The sequence below is a fragment of the Rhopalosiphum padi genome, unplaced genomic scaffold, assembly GCF_020882245.1.
Source record: "Rhopalosiphum padi isolate XX-2018 unplaced genomic scaffold, ASM2088224v1 scaffold23, whole genome shotgun sequence".
NCBI lineage: Eukaryota > Metazoa > Arthropoda > Insecta > Hemiptera > Aphididae > Rhopalosiphum > Rhopalosiphum padi.
Window position 1 is genome coordinate 1 of NW_026870011.1, and position 26,937 is coordinate 26,937.

The 26,937-nt window shown below is 22.7% G+C and overlaps 1 long non-coding RNA gene across 8 annotated transcripts; it reads left to right on the plus strand.

Moving 5' to 3' along the window:
- Positions 1-2,436: 2,436 nt before the first annotated feature.
- Positions 2,437-26,937, plus strand: LOC132931543 (uncharacterized). 8 transcript variants are annotated; one of them, XR_009662718.1, is made up of 15 exons: positions 2,437-2,549; positions 5,417-5,483; positions 6,344-6,472; positions 6,764-6,891; positions 10,305-10,433; positions 10,725-10,852; positions 12,984-13,112; positions 13,404-13,531; positions 16,815-16,942; positions 19,074-19,202; positions 19,494-19,621; positions 22,905-23,032; positions 25,152-25,279; positions 26,117-26,183; positions 26,867-26,891. It is a non-coding gene; the product is annotated as an uncharacterized LOC132931543 (long non-coding RNA). The 8 variants fall into 8 exon arrangements; XR_009662717.1 differs by lacking the exons at positions 2,437-2,549; positions 5,417-5,483 and adding exons at positions 6,127-6,279; positions 12,057-12,123; XR_009662720.1 differs by lacking the exons at positions 2,437-2,549; positions 5,417-5,483 and adding exons at positions 6,127-6,279; positions 18,147-18,213.

Sequence of the window (26,937 nt, forward strand, 5' to 3'; positions counted from 1 at the left end):
ATTATGACGATATTTTGACGAATATTTAAATATTTATGTTTTTTAACTGCTTATAAAAACTCAACAATTCTCAAGTTTATTCTCTTGAAACTTGTACCACTATATTTAAGAAAAATGATTCTAATTTTATTATTATTTACTTGCATACATATTCATATAACCTTATACTTCATAAACACTAAAAAACATGATTTTATATGATAATTTTTGATGAATATTAAATATTTATAAATTAGAACTGCTTATAAAACACACAATTCTCAAGTTTATCTCTTGAAACCTGGACCACTGTATTAAGAAAATGATTCTAATTTATTATTATTAACTTGCATACATTTCATTTAACCTTATACTTCATAAACACTATAAAACATGATTTTATATGATTATTTTTGACGAATATTAAATATTTATATTAGAACTGCTTATAAAACAAACAATTTTAAAGTTTATCTCTTGAAACCTGTACCACTATATTAAGAAAATGATTCTAATTTATTATTATTAACTTGCATACATTTCATTTAAGCAGATACCTTCATAAACACTATAAAACTTGATTTTATATGTTAATTTTGATGAATATTAATTATTTATGTATTGAATTGTTTATTAAACACACAATTTTCAAGTTTTATCTCTTGAAACCTGTACCACAATATTAAGAAAATTATTCTAATTTTTTTATTATTAACTTGCATACATTTCATATAAACCTTATACTTCATAAACACTATAAAACATGATTTTATATGATAATTTTGATGAATATTAAATATTTATAATTAGAACTGCTTATAAAAACACACAATTCTCAAGTTTATCTCTTGAAACCTGGACCCACTATATTAAGAAAATGATTCTAATTTATTATTATTAACTTGCATACATTTCATTTAACCTTATACTTCATAAACACTATAAAACATGATTTTTATATGATAATTTTGAACGAATATTAATTATTCATGTTTTTAAACTGCTTATAAAAGCACTGAGTTCTCGAGTCATTCTCCAATCATTATATATATTTAACTGAATAATTTTTTTTAGATGGAAATACAGCAGGTCACTCAAGGGATGCTGAAACATTAATTTCTATTCATACAACTTTGTGAAAGTATGAACATCTAATTTTGAAAATGAACTAACAAATACTAGTTTATAATGAATTTATGCAATTTACATTTAATGGTTATTGAATATAATTTATAGAATATTAATTGTAGTGATACAATAGAGATTTGTTAACAAAGTGAATATATGATTATGAAACACCTGAGAACTTTTAATTTTTCATTCTTAAAATTTGTCTTAGGTATACAAATCATTTTATTTTTATTACATCTATATGATAATTTTGTTGAATATAACAAATTCATACATTTAACAGCTTAAAAAATATTATATTCTCAAGTACGTTTTTTGAAACCTTGACTGCTATACAATGAAAATTATTCCATTTTTATCATTTATAACTATCATATGTTTTGTTTAAACTGGATATTTTTACTTCAAAAGAACTTTAACAAATTATTTTATATGTTAATTTCGACGAATTAAACAATTCATATTATTTTTCATATTGAATAGAAGAAAATTTAAGTTATTGTTCGAGTGTATTATTTAGTTACATTTATTTTACATTCAAATTCAACAAAATGATTTGGTAGATTTGTACTATCTTTTTATAGCTTATCATAATTATTATTTCTTATCATCTGTTATATGATTATATTTTCATATCACCTTGCTGTTTTACAATCGTATTTGCATTTAAGTTTTAACTGAAAATTGTTTTTAAATATTTTGTATTAAGAATAAAGTTGTTCATATAATTATTGTTTGATTGTTTCCGTTACTGACTTATTCAGTATTTTCCAAGTACTAGTTATCATATAAACATTTTCGTTCTAATTATGGTGTGTAGTAGTGACTTTATTTACTACAATTATACGCATTATTTAACTGACTACAATATTTTCAGATTGCAATACAGCAGACAATGAAAGCCGCAGTGAGACATGAATTCGCGATTCTATCAGTTTGGAAAATATAAACATCCTACGATGACAAGGACTAGAAGATACTGATAATAATAATTGTTTTTATTCAACGTACGTTTAGAGCTTATAATTGAAATAGAATTGATAGAAAAATTAATAGTAATGTAACAAAATGTTAATGTCATGAAATCCTGACAATAGGATTAAGTAAATGATTCTTATTTACTATAATTAAACCTTTCATTCAATTCATTTAAACTTGATACTTCATAAAACACCTAAAAAAACATGATTTTATATGATTATTTTGACGAATATCAAAAAATTCATGTTTTAAAAACTGCTTATGAAGCACTATGTTATCGAGTCATTCTCCAATTATTATATATATTTAACTGATTAAATTTTTTTAGATGGCAATACAGGCAGAATGACTCAAGGAATGCTGAGACATTTATTCATATGCATACAACTTTGGAAAAGTATGAACATCCAATGTTGAAAATGAACTAAAAGATACTGATTATAAAGAATTAATGCAATGTACGTGTAACGGTTATTGGCTGTAGTTGATAGAAAATTAATAGCAATGTATCTAAAAGTTACTCAAATGCTTCCCTGTCCTATAATATTAATTAAATTATTTTAATTTACCATTATCAACTAGCATACAATTCATTTAAGCAGATAATTCATAAAACAAAATAAAACACGATTTTATACGATAATTTTGACTAATATTAAATATTTATGTTTTAAAACTGTTTACAAAATACACAATTCTCAAGTTAATCTCTTGAAACCTGGACCACTATATTAAGAAAAATGATTCTAATTTTTTTATTTATTAACTTGCATGTATTTCATATTAAGCAGATACTTCATAAAACACTATAAAACATGATTTTATATGATTATTTTGAAGAATATTAAATATTTATGTTTTTTTAACTGCTTATAAAACCCACAATTCTCAAGTTAATCTCTTGAAACCTGGACCACTATATTAAGAAAATGATTCTAATTTTTTATTATTAACTTGCATGTATTTCATTTAAGCAGATACTTCATAAACACTATAAAACATGATTTTATATGATTATTTTGAAGAATATTAAATATTTATGTTTTTAACTGCTTATAAAACCCACAATTCTCAAGTTAATATCTTGAAACCCTGTACCCCCACAATATTAAGAAAATGATTCTAATTTTTTATTATTAACTTGCATACATTTCATTTAAGCAGATACTTCATAAACACTATAAAACTTGATTTTATATGATTATTTTGACGAATATTAAATATTTATATTTAGAACTGCTTATAAAACACACAATTCTCAAGTTAATCTCTTGAAACCTGGACCACTATATTAAGAAAATGATTCTAATTTTTTATTATTAACTTGCATGCATTTCATTTATGCAGATACTTTATATACTCTATAATACATGATTTTATATGATAATTTTGACGAATATTAAATATTTATGTTTTTAACTGCTTATAAAACTCACAATTCTCAAGTTTATCTCTTGAAACTTGTACCACTATATTAAGAAAATGATTCTAATTTATTATTATTAACTTGCATACATTTCATATAACCTTATACTTCATAAACACTATAAAACATGATTTTATATGATAATTTTGATGAATTTTAAATATTTATAATAAGAACTGCTTAAAAAACACACAATTCTCAAGTTATTCTCTTGAAACCTAAACCACTATATTAAGAAAATGATTCTAATTTTTTATTATTAACTTGCATACATTTCATTTAAGCAGATACTTCAGAAACACTATAAAACTTGATTTTATATGATTATTTTGACGAATATTAAATATTTATATTTAGAACTGCTTATAAAACAAACAATTTTAAAGTTTATCTCTTGAAACCTGTACCACAATATTAAGAAAATGATTCTTATTTTTTATTATTAACTTGCATACATTTCATTTAAGCAGATAATTCATAAACAAAATAAAACACGATTTTATACGATAATTTTGACTAATATTAAATATTTATGTTTTAAAACTGTTTACAAAATACACAATTCTCAAGTTAATCTCTTGAAACCTGGACCACTATATTAAGAAAATGATTCTAATTTTTTATTATTAACTTGCATGCATTTCATTTAAGCAGATACTTCATAAACACTATAAAACTTGAATGTATATGATTATTTTGACGAATATTAAATATTTATATTTAGAACTGCTTATAAAACACACAATTCTCAAGTTAATCTCTTGAAACCTGGACCACTATATTAAGAAAATGATTTCTAATTTTTTATTATTAACTTGCATGCATTTCATTTATGCAGATACTTTATATACTCTATAATACATGATTTTATATGATAATTTTGACGAATATTAAATATTTATGTTTTTAACTGCTTATAAAACTCACAATTCTCAAGTTTATCTCTTGAAACTTGTACCACTATATTAAGAAAATGATTCTAATTTATTATTATTTACTTGCATACATTTCATATAACCTTATACTTCATAAACACTATAAAACATGATTTTATATGATAATTTTGATGAATATTAAATATTTATAATTAGAACTGCTTATAAAACACACAATTCTCAAGTTTATCTCTTGAAACCTGGACCACTGTATTAAGAAAATGATTCTAAATTATTATTATTAACTTGCATACATTTCATTTAACCTTATACTTCATAAACACTATAAAAACATGATTTTATATGATTATTTTGACGAATATTAAATATTTATATTTAGAACTGCTTATAAAACAAACAATTTTAAAGTTTATCTCTTGAAACCTGTACCACTATATTAAGAAAATGATTCTAATTTATTATTATTAACTTGCATACATTTCATTTAAGCAGATACTTCATAAACACTATAAAACTTGATTTTATATGTTAATTTTGATGAATATTAATTATTTATGTATTGAATTGTTTATTAAACACACAATTTTCAAGTTTATCTCTTGAAACCTGTACCACAATATTAAGAAAATTATTCTAATTTTTTATTATTAACTTGCATACATTTCATTTAAGCAGATACTTCATAAACACTATAAAACATGATTTTATATGATAATTTTGATGAATATTAAATATTTATATTTAGAACTGCTTATAAAACACACAATTCTCAAGTTTATCTCTTGAAATCTGGACCACTATATTAAGAAAATGATTCTAATTTATTATTATTAACTTGCATACATTTCATTTAACCTTATACTTCATAAACACTATAAAACATGATTTTATATGATAATTTTGACGAATATTAATTATTCATGTTATTAACTGCTTATAAAGCACTGAGTTCTCGAGTCATTCTCCAATCATTATATATATTTAACTGAATAAATTTTTTTAGATGGAAATACAGCAGGTCACTCAAGGGATGCTGAAACATTAATTTCTATTCATACAACTTTGTGAAAGTATGAACATCTAATTTTGAAAATGAACTAACAAATACTGTTTATAATGAATTTATGCAATTTACATTTAATGGTTATTGAATATAATTTATAGAATATTAATTGTAGTGATACAATAGAGATTTGTTAACAAAGTGAATAAATGATTATGAAACACCTGAGAACTTTTAATTTTCATTCTTAAAATTTGTCTTAGGTATACAAATCATTTTATTTTTATTACATTTATATGATAATTTTGTTGAATATAACAAATTCATACATTTAACAGCTTAAAAAATATTATATTCTCAAGTACGTTTTTTGAAACCTTGACTGCTATACAATGAAAATTATTCCATTTTATCATTTATAACTATCATATGTTTTGTTTAACTAGATATTTTTACTTCAAAAGAACTTTAACAAATTATTTTATATGTTAATTTCGACGAATTAAACAATTCATATTATTTTTCATATTGAATAGAAGAAAATTTAAGTTATTGTTCGAGTGTATTATTTAGTTACATTTATTTTACATTCAAATTCAACAAAATGATTTGGTAGATTTGTACTATCTTTTATAGCTTATCATAATTATTATTTCTTATCATCTGTTATATGATTATATTTCATATCACCTTGCTGTTTTACAATCGTATTTGCATTTAAGTTTTAACTGAAAATTGTTTTTAAATATTTTGTATTAAGAATAAAGTTGTTCAGATAATTATTGTTTGATTGTTTCCGTTACTGACTTATTCAGTATTTTCCAAGTACTAGTTATCATATAAACATTTTCGTTCTAATTATGGTGTGTAGTAGTGACTTTATTTACTACAATTATACGCATATTTAACTGACTACAATATTTTCAGATTGCAATACAGCAGACAATGAAAGCCATGGTGAGACATGAATTCGCGATTCTATCAGTTTGGAAAATATAAACATCCTACGATGACAAGGACTAGAAAATACTGATAATAATAATTGTTTTATTCAACGTACGTTTAGAGCTTATAATTGAATATAATTGATAGAAAATTAATAGTAATGTAACAAAATGTTAATGTCATGAAATCCTGACAATAGGATTAAGTAAATGATTCTTATTTACTATAATTAACTTTCATTCAATTCATTTAACTTGATACTTCATAAACACTAAAAAACATGATTTTATATGATTATTTTGACGAATATCAAAATTTCATGTTTTAAACTGCTTATGAAGCACTAAGTTATCGAGTCATTCTCCAATTATTATATATATTTAACTGATTAAATTTTTTTAGATGGCAATACAGCAGATGACTCAAGGAATGCTGAGTCATTTATTCATATGCATACAACTTTGGAAAAGTATGAACATCCAATGTTGAAAATGAACTAAAAGATACTGATTATAAAGAATTAATGCAATGTACGTGTAACGGTTATTGGCTGTAGTTGATAGAAAATTAATAGCAATGTATCTAAAAGTTACTCAAATGCTTCCCTGTCCATAATATTAATTAAATTATTTTAATTTACCATTATCAACTAGCATACATTTCATTTAAGCAGATAATTCATAAACAAAATAAAACACGATTTTATACGATAATTTTGACTAATATTAAATATTTATGTTTTAAAACTGTTTACAAAATACACAATTCTCAAGTTAATCTCTTGAAACCTGGACCACTATATTAAGAAAATGATTCTAATTTTTTATTATTAACTTGCATGCATTTCATTTAAGCAGATACTTCATAAACACTATAAAACATGATTTTATATGATTATTTTGACGAATATTAAATATTTATATTTAGAACTGCTTATAAAACAAACAATTTTAAAGTTTATCTCTTGAAACCTGTACCACAATATTAAGAAAATGATTCTTATTTTTTATTATTAACTTGCATACATTTCATTTAAGCAGATACTTCATAAACACTATAAAACTTGAATGTATATGATTATTTTGACGAATATTAAATATTTATATTTAGAACTGCTTATAAAACACACAATTCTCAAGTTAATCTCTTGAAACCTGGACCACTATATTAAGAAAATGATTCTAATTTTTTATTATTAACTTGCATGCATTTCATTTATGCAGATACTTTATATACTCTATAATACATGATTTTATATGATAATTTTGACGAATATTAAATATTTATGTTTTTAACTGCTTATAAAACTCACAATTCTCAAGTTTATCTCTTGAAACTTGTACCACTATATTAAGAAAATGATTCTAATTTATTATTATTAACTTGCATACATTTCATATAACCTTATACTTCATAAACACTATAAAACATGATTTTATATGATAATTTTGATGAATTTTAAATATTTATAATAAGAACTGCTTAAAAAACACACAATTCTCAAGTTATTCTCTTGAAACCTAAACCACTATATTAAGAAAATGATTCTAATTTTTTATTATTAACTTGCATACATTTCATTTAAGCAGATACTTCAGAAACACTATAAAACTTGATTTTATATGATTATTTTGACGAATATTAAATATTTATATTTAGAACTGCTTATAAAACAAACAATTTTAAAGTTTATCTCTTGAAACCTGTACCACAATATTAAGAAAATGATTCTTATTTTTTATTATTAACTTGCATACATTTCATTTAAGCAGATAATTCATAAACAAAATAAAACACGATTTTATACGATAATTTTGACTAATATTAAATATTTATGTTTTAAAACTGTTTACAAAATACACAATTCTCAAGTTAATCTCTTGAAACCTGGACCACTATATTAAGAAAATGATTCTAATTTTTTATTATTAACTTGCATGCATTTCATTTAAGCAGATACTTCATAAACACTATAAAACATGATTTTATATGATTATTTTGACGAATATTAAATATTTATATTTAGAACTGCTTATAAAACAAACAATTTTAAAGTTTATCTCTTGAAACCTGTACCACAATATTAAGAAAATGATTCTTATTTTTTATTATTAACTTGCATACATTTCATTTAAGCAGATACTTCATAAACACTATAAAACTTGAATGTATATGATTATTTTGACGAATATTAAATATTTATATTTAGAACTGCTTATAAAACACACAATTCTCAAGTTAATCTCTTGAAACCTGGACCACTATATTAAGAAAATGATTCTAATTTTTTATTATTAACTTGCATGCATTTCATTTATGCAGATACTTTATATACTCTATAATACATGATTTTATATGATAATTTTGACGAATATTAAATATTTATGTTTTTAACTGCTTATAAAACTCACAATTCTCAAGTTTATCTCTTGAAACTTGTACCACTATATTAAGAAAATGATTCTAATTTATTATTATTAACTTGCATACATTTCATTTAAGCAGATACTTCATAAACACTATAAAACTTGATTTTATATGTTAATTTTGATGAATATTAATTATTTATGTATTGAATTGTTTATTAAACACACAATTTTCAAGTTTATCTCTTGAAACCTGTACCACAATATTAAGAAAATTATTCTAATTTTTTATTATTAACTTGCATACATTTCATTTAAGCAGATACTTCATAAACACTATAAAACATGATTTTATATGATAATTTTGATGAATATTAAATATTTATATTTAGAACTGCTTATAAAACACACAATTCTCAAGTTTATCTCTTGAAATCTGGACCACTATATTAAGAAAATGATTCTAATTTATTATTATTAACTTGCATACATTTCATTTAACCTTATACTTCATAAACACTATAAAACATGATTTTATATGATAATTTTGACGAATATTAATTATTCATGTTATTAACTGCTTATAAAGCACTGAGTTCTCGAGTCATTCTCCAATCATTATATATATTTAACTGAATAAATTTTTTTAGATGGAAATACAGCAGGTCACTCAAGGGATGCTGAAACATTAATTTCTATTCATACAACTTTGTGAAAGTATGAACATCTAATTTTGAAAATGAACTAACAAATACTGTTTATAATGAATTTATGCAATTTACATTTAATGGTTATTGAATATAATTTATAGAATATTAATTGTAGTGATACAATAGAGATTTGTTAACAAAGTGAATAAATGATTATGAAACACCTGAGAACTTTTAATTTTCATTCTTAAAATTTGTCTTAGGTATACAAATCATTTTATTTTTATTACATTTATATGATAATTTTGTTGAATATAACAAATTCATACATTTAACAGCTTAAAAAATATTATATTCTCAAGTACGTTTTTTGAAACCTTGACTGCTATACAATGAAAATTATTCCATTTTATCATTTATAACTATCATATGTTTTGTTTAACTAGATATTTTTACTTCAAAAGAACTTTAACAAATTATTTTATATGTTAATTTCGACGAATTAAACAATTCATATTATTTTTCATATTGAATAGAAGAAAATTTAAGTTATTGTTCGAGTGTATTATTTAGTTACATTTATTTTACATTCAAATTCAACAAAATGATTTGGTAGATTTGTACTATCTTTTATAGCTTATCATAATTATTATTTCTTATCATCTGTTATATGATTATATTTCATATCACCTTGCTGTTTTACAATCGTATTTGCATTTAAGTTTTAACTGAAAATTGTTTTTAAATATTTTGTATTAAGAATAAAGTTGTTCAGATAATTATTGTTTGATTGTTTCCGTTACTGACTTATTCAGTATTTTCCAAGTACTAGTTATCATATAAACATTTTCGTTCTAATTATGGTGTGTAGTAGTGACTTTATTTACTACAATTATACGCATATTTAACTGACTACAATATTTTCAGATTGCAATACAGCAGACAATGAAAGCCATGGTGAGACATGAATTCGCGATTCTATCAGTTTGGAAAATATAAACATCCTACGATGACAAGGACTAGAAAATACTGATAATAATAATTGTTTTATTCAACGTACGTTTAGAGCTTATAATTGAATATAATTGATAGAAAATTAATAGTAATGTAACAAAATGTTAATGTCATGAAATCCTGACAATAGGATTAAGTAAATGATTCTTATTTACTATAATTAACTTTCATTCAATTCATTTAACTTGATACTTCATAAACACTAAAAAACATGATTTTATATGATTATTTTGACGAATATCAAAATTTCATGTTTTAAACTGCTTATGAAGCACTAAGTTATCGAGTCATTCTCCAATTATTATATATATTTAACTGATTAAATTTTTTTAGATGGCAATACAGCAGATGACTCAAGGAATGCTGAGTCATTTATTCATATGCATACAACTTTGGAAAAGTATGAACATCCAATGTTGAAAATGAACTAAAAGATACTGATTATAAAGAATTAATGCAATGTACGTGTAACGGTTATTGGCTGTAGTTGATAGAAAATTAATAGCAATGTATCTAAAAGTTACTCAAATGCTTCCCTGTCCATAATATTAATTAAATTATTTTAATTTACCATTATCAACTAGCATACATTTCATTTAAGCAGATAATTCATAAACAAAATAAAACACGATTTTATACGATAATTTTGACTAATATTAAATATTTATGTTTTAAAACTGTTTACAAAATACACAATTCTCAAGTTAATCTCTTGAAACCTGGACCACTATATTAAGAAAATGATTCTAATTTTTTATTATTAACTTGCATGCATTTCATTCAAGCAGATACTTCATAAACACTATAAAACATGAATTTATATGATTATTTTGACGAATATTAAATATTTATATTTAGAACTGCTTATAAAACAAACAATTTTAAAGTTTATCTCTTGAAACCTGTACCACAATATTAAGAAAATGATTCTAATTTTTTATTATTAACTTGCATACATTTCATTTAAGCAGATACTTCATAAACACTATAAAACTTGATTTTATATGATTATTTTGACGAATATTAAATATTTATATTTAGAACTGCTTATAAAACACACAATTCTCAAGTTAATCTCTTGAAACCTGTACCACAATATTAAGAAAATGATTCTAATTTTTTATTATTAACTTGCATGCATTTCATTTATGCAGATACTTTATATACTCTATAATACATGATTTTATATGATAATTTTGACGAATATTAAATATTTATGTTTTTAACTGCTTATAAAACTCACAATTCTCAAGTTTATCTCTTGAAACCTGTACCACTATATTAAGAAAATGATTCTAATTTATTATTATTAACTTGCATACATTTCATATAACCTTATACTTCATAAACACTATAAAACATGATTTTATATGATAATTTTGATGAATATTAAATATTTATAATTAGAACTGCTTATAAAACACACAATTCTCAAGTTTATCTCTTGAAACCTGGACCACTATATTAAGAAAATGATTCTAATTTATTATTATTAACTTGCATACATTTCATTTAACCTTATACTTCATAAACACTATAAAACATGATTTTATATGATAATTTTGACGAATATTAATTATTCATGTTTTTAACTGCTTATAAAGCACTGAGTTCTCGAGTCATTCTCCAATCATTATATATATTTAACTGAATAATTTTTTTTAGATGGAAATACAGCAGGTCACTCAAGGGATGCTGAAACATTAATTTCTATTCATACAACTTTGTGAAAGTATGAACATCTAATTTTGAAAATGAACTAACAAATACTGTTTATAATGAATTTATGCAATTTACATTTAATGGTTATTGAATATAATTTATAGAATATTAATTGTAGTGATACAATAGAGATTTGTTAACAAAGTGAATATATGATTATGAAACACCTGAGAACTTTTAATTTTCATTCTTAAAATTTGTCTTAGGTATACAAATCATTTTATTTTTATTACATCTATATGATAATTTTGTTGAATATAACAAATTCATACATTTAACAGCTTAAAAAATATTATATTCTCAAGTACGTTTTTTGAAACCTTGACTGCTATACAATGAAAATTATTCCATTTTATCATTTATAACTATCATATGTTTTGTTTAACTGGATATTTTTACTTCAAAAGAACTTTAACAAATTATTTTATATGTTAATTTCGACGAATTAAACAATTCATATTATTTTTCATATTGAATAGAAGAAAATTTAAGTTATTGTTCGAGTGTATTATTTAGTTACATTTATTTTACATTCAAATTCAACAAAATGATTTGGTAGATTTGTACTATCTTTTATAGCTTATCATAATTATTATTTCTTATCATCTGTTATATGATTATATTTCATATCACCTTGCTGTTTTACAATCGTATTTGCATTTAAGTTTTAACTGAAAATTGTTTTTAAATATTTTGTATTAAGAATAAAGTTGTTCATATAATTATTGTTTGATTGTTTCCGTTACTGACTTATTCAGTATTTTCCAAGTACTAGTTATCATATAAACATTTTCGTTCTAATTATGGTGTGTAGTAGTGACTTTATTTACTACAATTATACGCATATTTAACTGACTACAATATTTTCAGATTGCAATACAGCAGACAATGAAAGCCGCAGTGAGACATGAATTCGCGATTCTATCAGTTTGGAAAATATAAACATCCTACGATGACAAGGACTAGAAGATACTGATAATAATAATTGTTTTATTCAACGTACGTTTAGAGCTTATAATTGAATATAATTGATAGAAAATTAATAGTAATGTAACAAAATGTTAATGTCATGAAATCCTGACAATAGGATTAAGTAAATGATTCTTATTTACTATAATTAACTTTCATTCAATTCATTTAACTTGATACTTCATAAACACTAAAAAACATGATTTTATATGATTATTTTGACGAATATCAAAAATTCATGTTTTAAACTGCTTATGAAGCACTATGTTATCGAGTCATTCTCCAATTATTATATATATTTAACTGATTAAATTTTTTTAGATGGCAATACAGCAGATGACTCAAGGAATGCTGAGACATTTATTCATATGCATACAACTTTGGAAAAGTATGAACATCCAATGTTGAAAATGAACTAAAAGATACTGATTATAAAGAATTAATGCAATGTACGTGTAACGGTTATTGGCTGTAGTTGATAGAAAATTAATAGCAATGTATCTAAAAGTTACTCAAATGCTTCCCTGTCCATAATATTAATTAAATTATTTTAATTTACCATTATCAACTAGCATACAATTCATTTAAGCAGATAATTCATAAACAAAATAAAACACGATTTTATACGATAATTTTGACTAATATTAAATATTTATGTTTTAAAACTGTTTACAAAATACACAATTCTCAAGTTAATCTCTTGAAACCTGGACCACTATATTAAGAAAATGATTCTAATTTTTTATTATTAACTTGCATGTATTTCATTTAAGCAGATACTTCATAAACACTATAAAACATGATTTTATATGATTATTTTGAAGAATATTAAATATTTATGTTTTTAACTGCTTATAAAACCCACAATTCTCAAGTTAATCTCTTGAAACCTGGACCACTATATTAAGAAAATGATTCTAATTTTTTATTATTAACTTGCATGTATTTCATTTAAGCAGATACTTCATAAACACTATAAAACATGATTTTATATGATTATTTTGAAGAATATTAAATATTTATGTTTTTAACTGCTTATAAAACCCACAATTCTCAAGTTAATATCTTGAAACCTGTACCACAATATTAAGAAAATGATTCTAATTTTTTATTATTAACTTGCATACATTTCATTTAAGCAGATACTTCATAAACACTATAAAACTTGATTTTATATGATTATTTTGACGAATATTAAATATTTATATTTAGAACTGCTTATAAAACACACAATTCTCAAGTTAATCTCTTGAAACCTGGACCACTATATTAAGAAAATGATTCTAATTTTTTATTATTAACTTGCATGCATTTCATTTATGCAGATACTTTATATACTCTATAATACATGATTTTATATGATAATTTTGACGAATATTAAATATTTATGTTTTTAACTGCTTATAAAACTCACAATTCTCAAGTTTATCTCTTGAAACTTGTACCACTATATTAAGAAAATGATTCTAATTTATTATTATTAACTTGCATACATTTCATATAACCTTATACTTCATAAACACTATAAAACATGATTTTATATGATAATTTTGATGAATTTTAAATATTTATAATAAGAACTGCTTAAAAAACACACAATTCTCAAGTTATTCTCTTGAAACCTAAACCACTATATTAAGAAAATGATTCTAATTTTTTATTATTAACTTGCATACATTTCATTTAAGCAGATACTTCAGAAACACTATAAAACTTGATTTTATATGATTATTTTGACGAATATTAAATATTTATATTTAGAACTGCTTATAAAACACACAATTCTCAAGTTAATCTCTTGAAACCTGGACCACTATATTAAGAAAATGATTCTAATTTTTTATTATTAACTTGCATGCATTTCATTTATGCAGATACTTTATATACTCTATAATACATGATTTTATATGATAATTTTGACGAATATTAAATATTTATGTTTTTAACTGCTTATAAAACTCACAATTCTCAAGTTTATCTCTTGAAACTTGTACCACTATATTAAGAAAATGATTCTAATTTATTATTATTAACTTGCATACATTTCATATAACCTTATACATCATAAACACTATAAAACATGATTTTATATGATAATTTTGATGAATATTAAATATTTATAATTAGAACTGCTTATAAAACACACAATTCTCAAGTTTATCTCTTGAAACCTGGACCACTATATTAAGAAAATGATTCTAATTTATTATTATTAACTTGCATACATTCCATTTAACCTTATACTTCATAAACACTATAAAACTTGATTTTATATGATAATTTTGACGAATATTAATTATTCATGTTTTTAACTGCTTATAAAGCACTGAGTTCTCGAGTCATTCTCCAATCATTATATATATTTAACTGAATAAATTTTTTTAGATTGAAATACAGCAGGTCACTCAAGGGATGCTGAAACATTAATTTCTATTCATACAACTTTGTGAAAGTATGAACATCTAATTTTGAAAATGAACTAACAAATACTGTTTATAATGAATTTATGCAATTTACATTTAATGGTTATTGAATATAATTTATAGAATATTAATTGTAGTGATACAATAGAGATTTGTTAACAAAGTGAATAAATGATTATGAAACACCTGAGAACTTTTAATTTTCATTCTTAAAATTTGTCTTAGGTATACAAATCATTTTATTTTTATTACATCTATATGATAATTTTGTTGAATATAACAAATTCATACATTTAACAGCTTAAAAAATATTATATTCTCAAGTACGTTTTTTGAAACCTTGACTGCTATACAATGAAAATTATTCCATTTTATCATTTATAACTATCATATGTTTTGTTTAACTGGATATTTTTACTTCAAAAGAACTTTAACAAATTATTTTATATGTTAATTTCGACGAATTAAACAATTCATATTATTTTTCATATTGAATAGAAGAAAATTTAAGTTATTGTTCGAGTGTATTATTTAGTTACATTTATTTTACATTCAAATTCAACAAAATGATTTGGTAGATTTGTACTATCTTTTATAGCTTATCATAATTATTATTTCTTATCATCTGTTATATGATTATATTTCATATCACCTTGCTGTTTTACAATCGTATTTGCATTTAAGTTTTAACTGAAAATTGTTTTTAAATATTTTGTATTAAGAATAAAGTTGTTCATATAATTATTGTTTGATTGTTTCCGTTACTGACTTATTTAGTATTTTCCAAGTACTAGTTATCATATAAACATTTTCGTTCTAATTATGGTGTGTAGTAGTGACTTTATTTACTACAATTATACGCATATTTAACTGACTACAATATTTTCACATTGCAATACAGCAGACAATGAAAGCCATAGTGAGACATGAATTCGCGATTCTATCAGTTTGGAAAATATAAACATCCTACGATGACAAGGACTAGAAGATACTGATAATAATAATTGTTTTATTCAACGTACGTTTAGAGCTTATAATTGAATATAATTGATAGAAAATTAATAGTAATGTAACAAAATGTTAATGTCATGAAATCCTGACAATAGGATTAAGTAAATGATTCTTATTTACTATAATTAACTTTCATTCAATTCATTTAACTTGATACTTCATAAACACTAAAAAACATGATTTTATATGATTATTTTGACGAATATCAAAAATTCATGTTTTAAACTGCTTATGAAGCACTATGTTATCGAGTCATTCTCCAATTATTATATATATTTAACTGATTAAATTTTTTTAGATGGCAATACAGCAGATGACTCAAGGAATGCTGAGACATTTATTCATATGCATACAACTTTGGAAAAGTATGAACATCCAATGTTGAAAATGAACTAAAAGATACTGATTATAAAGAATTAATGCAATGTACGTGTAACGGTTATTGGCTGTAGTTGATAGAAAATTAATAGCAATGTATCTAAAAGTTACTCAAATGCTTCCCTGTCCATAATATTAATTAAATTATTTTAATTTACCATTATCAACTAGCATACAATTCATTTAAGCAGATAATTCATAAACAAAATAAAACACGATTTTATACGATAATTTTGACTAATATTAAATATTTATGTTTTAAAACTGTTTACAAAATACACAATTCTCAAGTTAATCTCTTGAAACCTGGACCACTATATTAAGAAAATGATTCTAATTTTTTATTATTAACTTGCATGCATTTCATTCAAGCAGATACTTCATAAACACTATAAAACATGAATTTATATGATTATTTTGACGAATATTAAATATTTATATTTAGAACTGCTTATAAAACAAACAATTTTAAAGTTTATCTCTTGAAACCTGTACCACAATATTAAGAAAATGATTCTAATTTTTTATTATTAACTTGCATACATTTCATTTAAGCAGATACTTCATAAACACTATAAAACTTGATTTTATATGATTATTTTGACGAATATTAAATATTTATATTTAGAACTGCTTATAAAACACACAATTCTCAAGTTAATCTCTTGAAACCTGTACCACAATATTAAGAAAATGATTCTAATTTTTTATTATTAACTTGCATGCATTTCATTTATGCAGATACTTTATATACTCTATAATACATGATTTTATATGATAATTTTGACGAATATTAAATATTTATGTTTTTAACTGCTTATAAAACTCACAATTCTCAAGTTTATCTCTTGAAACCTGTACCACTATATTAAGAAAATGATTCTAATTTATTATTATTAACTTGCATACATTTCATATAACCTTATACTTCATAAACACTATAAAACATGATTTTATATGATAATTTTGATGAATATTAAATATTTATAATTAGAACTGCTTATAAAACACACAATTCTCAAGTTTATCTCTTGAAACCTGGACCACTATATTAAGAAAATGATTCTAATTTATTATTATTAACTTGCATACATTTCATTTAACCTTATACTTCATAAACACTATAAAACATGATTTTATATGATAATTTTGACGAATATTAATTATTCATGTTTTTAACTGCTTATAAAGCACTGAGTTCTCGAGTCATTCTCCAATCATTATATATATTTAACTGAATAATTTTTTTTAGATGGAAATACAGCAGGTCACTCAAGGGATGCTGAAACATTAATTTCTATTCATACAACTTTGTGAAAGTATGAACATCTAATTTTGAAAATGAACTAACAAATACTGTTTATAATGAATTTATGCAATTTACATTTAATGGTTATTGAATATAATTTATAGAATATTAATTGTAGTGATACAATAGAGATTTGTTAACAAAGTGAATATATGATTATGAAACACCTGAGAACTTTTAATTTTCATTCTTAAAATTTGTCTTAGGTATACAAATCATTTTATTTTTATTACATCTATATGATAATTTTGTTGAATATAACAAATTCATACATTTAACAGCTTAAAAAATATTATATTCTCAAGTACGTTTTTTGAAACCTTGACTGCTATACAATGAAAATTATTCCATTTTATCATTTATAACTATCATATGTTTTGTTTAACTGGATATTTTTACTTCAAAAGAACTTTAACAAATTATTTTATATGTTAATTTCGACGAATTAAACAATTCATATTATTTTTCATATTGAATAGAAGAAAATTTAAGTTATTGTTCGAGTGTATTATTTAGTTACATTTATTTTACATTCAAATTCAACAAAATGATTTGGTAGATTTGTACTATCTTTTATAGCTTATCATAATTATTATTTCTTATCATCTGTTATATGATTATATTTCATATCACCTTGCTGTTTTACAATCGTATTTGCATTTAAGTTTTAACTGAAAATTGTTTTTAAATATTTTGTATTAAGAATAAAGTTGTTCATATAATTATTGTTTGATTGTTTCCGTTACTGACTTATTCAGTATTTTCCAAGTACTAGTTATCATATAAACATTTTCGTTCTAATTATGGTGTGTAGTAGTGACTTTATTTACTACAATTATACGCATATTTAACTGACTACAATATTTTCAGATTGCAATACAGCAGACAATGAAAGCCGCAGTGAGACATGAATTCGCGATTCTATCAGTTTGGAAAATATAAACATCCTACGATGACAAGGACTAGAAGATACTGATAATAATAATTGTTTTATTCAACGTACGTTTAGAGCTTATAATTGAATATAATTGATAGAAAATTAATAGTAATGTAACAAAATGTTAATGTCATGAAATCCTGACAATAGGATTAAGTAAATGATTCTTATTTACTATAATTAACTTTCATTCAATTCATTTAACTTGATACTTCATAAACACTAAAAAACATGATTTTATATGATTATTTTGACGAATATCAAAAATTCATGTTTTAAACTGCTTATGAAGCACTATGTTATCGAGTCATTCTCCAATTATTATATATATTTAACTGATTAAATTTTTTTAGATGGCAATACAGCAGATGACTCAAGGAATGCTGAGACATTTATTCATATGCATACAACTTTGGAAAAGTATGAACATCCAATGTTGAAAATGAACTAAAAGATACTGATTATAAAGAATTAATGCAATGTACGTGTAACGGTTATTGGCTGTAGTTGATAGAAAATTAATAGCAATGTATCTAAAAGTTACTCAAATGCTTCCCTGTCCATAATATTAATTAAATTATTTTAATTTACCATTATCAACTAGCATACAATTCATTTAAGCAGATAATTCATAAACAAAATAAAACACGATTTTATACGATAATTTTGACTAATATTAAATATTTATGTTTTAAAACTGTTTACAAAATACACAATTCTCAAGTTAATCTCTTGAAACCTGGACCACTATATTAAGAAAATGATTCTAATTTTTTATTATTAACTTGCATGTATTTCATTTAAGCAGATACTTCATAAACACTATAAAACATGATTTTATATGATTATTTTGAAGAATATTAAATATTTATGTTTTTAACTGCTTATAAAACCCACAATTCTCAAGTTAATCTCTTGAAACCTGGACCACTATATTAAGAAAATGATTCTAATTTTTTATTATTAACTTGCATGTATTTCATTTAAGCAGATACTTCATAAACACTATAAAACATGATTTTATATGATTATTTTGAAGAATATTAAATATTTATGTTTTTAACTGCTTATAAAACCCACAATTCTCAAGTTAATATCTTGAAACCTGTACCACAATATTAAGAAAATGATTCTAATTTTTTATTATTAACTTGCATACATTTCATTTAAGCAGATACTTCATAAACACTATAAAACTTGATTTTATATGATTATTTTGACGAATATTAAATATTTATATTTAGAACTGCTTATAAAACACACAATTCTCAAGTTAATCTCTTGAAACCTGGACCACTATATTAAGAAAATGATTCTAATTTTTTATTATTAACTTGCATGCATTTCATTTATGCAGATACTTTATATACTCTATAATACATGATTTTATATGATAATTTTGACGAATATTAAATATTTATGTTTTTAACTGCTTATAAAACTCACAATTCTCAAGTTTATCTCTTGAAACTTGTACCACTATATTAAGAAAATGATTCTAATTTATTATTATTAACTTGCATACATTTCATATAACCTTATACTTCATAAACACTATAAAACATGATTTTATATGATAATTTTGATGAATTTTAAATATTTATAATAAGAACTGCTTAAAAAACACACAATTCTCAAGTTATTCTCTTGAAACCTAAACCACTATATTAAGAAAATGATTCTAATTTTTTATTATTAACTTGCATACATTTCATTTAAGCAGATACTTCAGAAACACTATAAAACTTGATTTTATATGATTATTTTGACGAATATTAAATATTTATATTTAGAACTGCTTATAAAACACACAATTCTCAAGTTAATCTCTTGAAACCTGGACCACTATATTAAGAAAATGATTCTAATTTTTTATTATTAACTTGCATGCATTTCATTTATGCAGATACTTTATATACTCTATAATACATGATTTTATATGATAATTTTGACGAATATTAAATATTTATGTTTTTAACTGCTTATAAAACTCACAATTCTCAAGTTTATCTCTTGAAACTTGTACCACTATATTAAGAAAATGATTCTAATTTATTATTATTAACTTGCATACATTTCATATAACCTTATACATCATAAACACTATAAAACATGATTTTATATGATAATTTTGATGAATATTAAATATTTATAATTAGAACTGCTTATAAAACACACAATTCTCAAGTTTATCTCTTGAAACCTGGACCACTATATTAAGAAAATGATTCTAATTTATTATTATTAACTTGCATACATTCCATTTAACCTTATACTTCATAAACACTATAAAACTTGATTTTATATGATAATTTTGACGAATATTAATTATTCATGTTTTTAACTGCTTATAAAGCACTGAGTTCTCGAGTCATTCTCCAATCATTATATATATTTAACTGAATAAATTTTTTTAGATTGAAATACAGCAGGTCACTCAAGGGATGCTGAAACATTAATTTCTATTCATACAACTTTGTGAAAGTATGAACATCTAATTTTGAAAATGAACTAACAAATACTGTTTATAATGAATTTATGCAATTTACATTTAATGGTTATTGAATATAATTTATAGAATATTAATTGTAGTGATACAATAGAGATTTGTTAACAAAGTGAATAAATGATTATGAAACACCTGAGAACTTTTAATTTTCATTCTTAAAATTTGTCTTAGGTATACAAATCATTTTATTTTTATTACATCTATATGATAATTTTGTTGAATATAACAAATTCATACATTTAACAGCTTAAAAAATATTATATTCTCAAGTACGTTTTTTGAAACCTTGACTGCTATACAATGAAAATTATTCCATTTTATCATTTATAACTATCATATGTTTTGTTTAACTGGATATTTTTACTTCAAAAGAACTTTAACAAATTATTTTATATGTTAATTTCGACGAATTAAACAATTCATATTATTTTTCATATTGAATAGAAGAAAATTTAAGTTATTGTTCGAGTGTATTATTTAGTTACATTTATTTTACATTCAAATTCAACAAAATGATTTGGTAGATTTGTACTATCTTTTATAGCTTATCATAATTATTATTTCTTATCATCTGTTATATGATTATATTTCATATCACCTTGCTGTTTTACAATCGTATTTGCATTTAAGTTTTAACTGAAAATTGTTTTTAAATATTTTGTATTAAGAATAAAGTTGTTCATATAATTATTGTTTGATTGTTTCCGTTACTGACTTATTTAGTATTTTCCAAGTACTAGTTATCATATAAACATTTTCGTTCTAATTATGGTGTGTAGTAGTGACTTTATTTACTACAATTATACGCATATTTAACTGACTACAATATTTTCACATTGCAATACAGCAGACAATGAAAGCCATAGTGAGACATGAATTCGCGATTCTATCAGTTTGGAAAATATAAACATCCTACGATGACAAGGACTAGAAGATACTGATAATAATAATTGTTTTATTCAACGTACGTTTAGAGCTTATAATTGAATATAATTGATAGAAAATTAATAGTAATGTAACAAAATGTTAATGTCATGAAATCCTGACAATAGGATTAAGTAAATGATTCTTATTTACTATAATTAACTTTCATTCAATTCATTTAACTTGATACTTCATAAACACTAAAAAACATGATTTTATATGATTATTTTGACGAATATCAAAAATTCATGTTTTAAACTGCTTATGAAGCACTATGTTATCGAGTCATTCTCCAATTATTATATATATTTAACTGATTAAATTTTTTTAGATGGCAATACAGCAGATGACTCAAGGAATGCTGAGACATTTATTCATATGCATACAACTTTGGAAAAGTATGAACATCCAATGTTGAAAATGAACTAAAAGATACTGATTATAAAGAATTAATGCAATGTACGTGTAACGGTTATTGGCTGTAGTTGATAGAAAATTAATAGCAATGTATCTAAAAGTTACTCAAATGCTTCCCTGTCCATAATATTAATTAAATTATTTTAATTTACCATTATCAACTAGCATACAATTCATTTAAGCAGATAATTCATAAACAAAATAAAACACGATTTTATACGATAATTTTGACTAATATTAAATATTTATGTTTTAAAACTGTTTACAAAATACACAATTCTCAAGTTAATCTCTTGAAACCTGGACCACTATATTAAGAAAATGATTCTAATTTTTTATTATTAACTTGCATGTATTTCATTTAAGCAGATACTTCATAAACACTATAAAACATGATTTTATATGATTATTTTGAAGAATATTAAATATTTATATTTAGAACTGCTTATAAAACACACAATTCTCAAGTTAATCTCTTGAAACCTGGACCACTGTATTAAGAAAATGATTCTAATTTATTATTATTAACTTGCATACATTTCATTTAACCTTATACTTCATAAACACTATAAAACATGATTTTATATGATTATTTTGACGAATATTAAATATTTATATTTAGAACTGCTTATAAAACAAACAATTTTAAAGTTTATCTCTTGAAACCTGTACCACTATATTAAGAAAATGATTCTAATTTATTATTATTAACTTGCATACATTTCATATAACCTTATACTTCATAAACACTATAAAACATGATTTTATATGTTAATTTTGACGAATATTAATTATTTATGTATTGAATTGTTTATTAAACTCACAATTCTCAAGTTAATCTCTTGAAACCTGGACCACTGTATTAAGAAAATGATTCTAATTTATTATTATTAACTTGCATATATTTCATTTAACCTTATACTTCATAAACACTATAAAACATGTTTTTATATGATTATTTTGACGAATATTAAATATTTATATTTAGAACTGCTTATAAAACAAACAATTTTCAAGTTTATCTATTGAAACCTGTACCACAATATTAAGAAAATTATTCTAATTTTTTATTATTAACTTGCATACATTTCATTTAAGCAGATACTTCATAAACACTATAAAACTTGATTTTATATGTTAATTTTGATGAATATTAATTATTTATGTATTGAATTGTTTATTAAACACACAATTTTCAAGTTTATCTCTTGAAACCTGTACCACTATATTAAGAAAATGATTCTAATTTATTATTATTAACTTGCATACATTTCATATAACCTTATACTTCATAAACACTATAAAACATGATTTTATATGATAATTTTGATGAATTTTAAATATTTATAATAAGAACTGCTTAAAAAACACACAATTCTCAAGTTATTCTCTTGAAACCTAAACCACTATATTAAGAAAATGATTCTAATTTTTTATTATTAACTTGCATACATTTCATTTAAGCAGATACTTCAGAAACACTATAAAACTTGATTTTATATGATTATTTTGACGAATATTAAATATTTATATTTAGAACTGCTTATAAAACACACAATTCTCAAGTTAATCTCTTGAAACCTGGACCACTATATTAAGAAAATGATTCTAATTTTTTATTATTAACTTGCATGCATTTCATTTATGCAGATACTTTATATACTCTATAATACATGATTTTATATGATAATTTTGACGAATATTAAATATTTATGTTTTTAACTGCTTATAAAACTCACAATTCTCAAGTTTATCTCTTGAAACTTGTACCACTATATTAAGAAAATGATTCTAATTTATTATTATTAACTTGCATACATTTCATATAACCTTATACTTCATAAACACTATAAAACATGATTTTATATGATAATTTTGATGAATATTAAATATTTATAATTAGAACTGCTTATAAAACACACAATTCTCAAGTTTATCTCTTGAAACCTGGACCACTATATTAAGAAAATGATTCTAATTTATTATTATTAACTTGCATACATTTCATTTAACCTTATACTTCATAAACACTATAAAACATGATTTTATATGATAATTATGACGAATATTAATTATTCATGTTTTTAACTGCTTATAAAGCACTGAGTTCTCGAGTCATTCTCCAATCATTATATATATTTAACTGAATAAATTTTTTTAGATGGCAATACAGCAGATGACTCAAGGAATGCTGAGACATTTATTCGTGTGCATACAACTTTGGAAAAGTATGAACATCCAATGTTGAAAATGAACTAAATGATACTGATTATAAAGAATTAATGCAATGTACGTGTAATGGTTATTGGCTGTAGTTGATAGAAAATTAATAGCAATGTATCTAAAAGTTACTCAAATGCTTCCCAGTCCATAATATTAATTAAATTATTTTAATTTACCATTATCAACTAGCATACATTTCATTTAAGCAGATAATTCATAAACAAAATAAAACACGATTTTATACGATAATTTTGACTAATATTAAATATTTATGTTTCAAAACTGTTTACAAATACACAATTCTCAAGTTAATCTCTTGAAACCTGGACCACTATATTAAGAAAATGATTCAAATTTTTTATTATTAACTTGTATGCATTTCATTTAAGCAGATACTTTATATACTCTATAATACATGATTTTATATGATAATTTTGACGAATATTAAATATTTATGTTTTTAACTGCTTATAAAACCCACAATTCTCAAGTTAATATCTTGAAACCTGTACCACAATATTAAGAAAATGATTCTAATTTTTTATTATTAACTTGCATACATTTCATTTAAGCAGATACTTCATAAACACTATAAAACTTGATTTTATATGATTATTTTGACGAATATTAAATATTTATATTTAGAACTGCTTATAAAACACACAATTTTCAAGTTTATCTCTTGAAACCTGGACCACTATATTAAGAAAATGATTCTAATTTATTATTATTAACTTGCATACATTTCATTTAACCTTATACTTCATAAACACTATAAAACATGATTTTATATGATAATTATGACGAATATTAATTATTCATGTTTTTAACTGCTTATAAAGCACTGAGTTTTCGAGTCATTCTCCAATCATTATATATATTTAACTGAATAAATTTTTTTAGATGGAAATACAGCAGGTCACTCAAGGGATGCTGAAACATTAATTTCTATTCATACAACTTTGTGAAAGTATGAACATCTAATTTTGAAAATGAACTAACAAATACTGTTTATAATGAATATGATAATTTTGTTGAATATAACAAATTCATACATTTAACAGCTTAAAAAATATTATATTCTCAAGTACGTTTTTTGAAACCTTGACTGCTATACAATGAAAATTATTCCATTTTATCATTTATAACTATCATATGTTTTGTTTAACTAGATATTTTTACTTCAAAAGAACTTTAACAAATTATTTTATATGTTAATTTCGACGAATTAAACAATTCATATTATTTTTCATATTGAATAGAAGAAAATTTAAGTTATTGTTCGAGTGTATTATTTAGTTACATTTATTTTACATTCAAATTCAACAAAATGATTTGGTAGATTTGTACTATCTTTTATAGCTTATCATAATTATTATTTCTTATCATCTGTTATATGATTATATTTCATATCACCTTGCTGTTTTACAATCGTATTTGCATTTAAGTTTTAACTGAAAATTGTTTTTAAATATTTTGTATTAAGAATAAAGTTGTTCATATAATTATTGTTTGATTGTTTCCGTTACTGACTTATTCAGTATTTTCCAAGTACTAGTTATCATATAAACATTTTCGTTCTAATTATGGTGTGTAGTAGTGACTTTATTTACTACAATTATACGCATATTTAACTGACTACAATATTTTTAGATTGCAATACAGCAGACAATGAAAGCCATGGTGAGACATGAATTCGCGATTCTATCAGTTTGGAAAATATA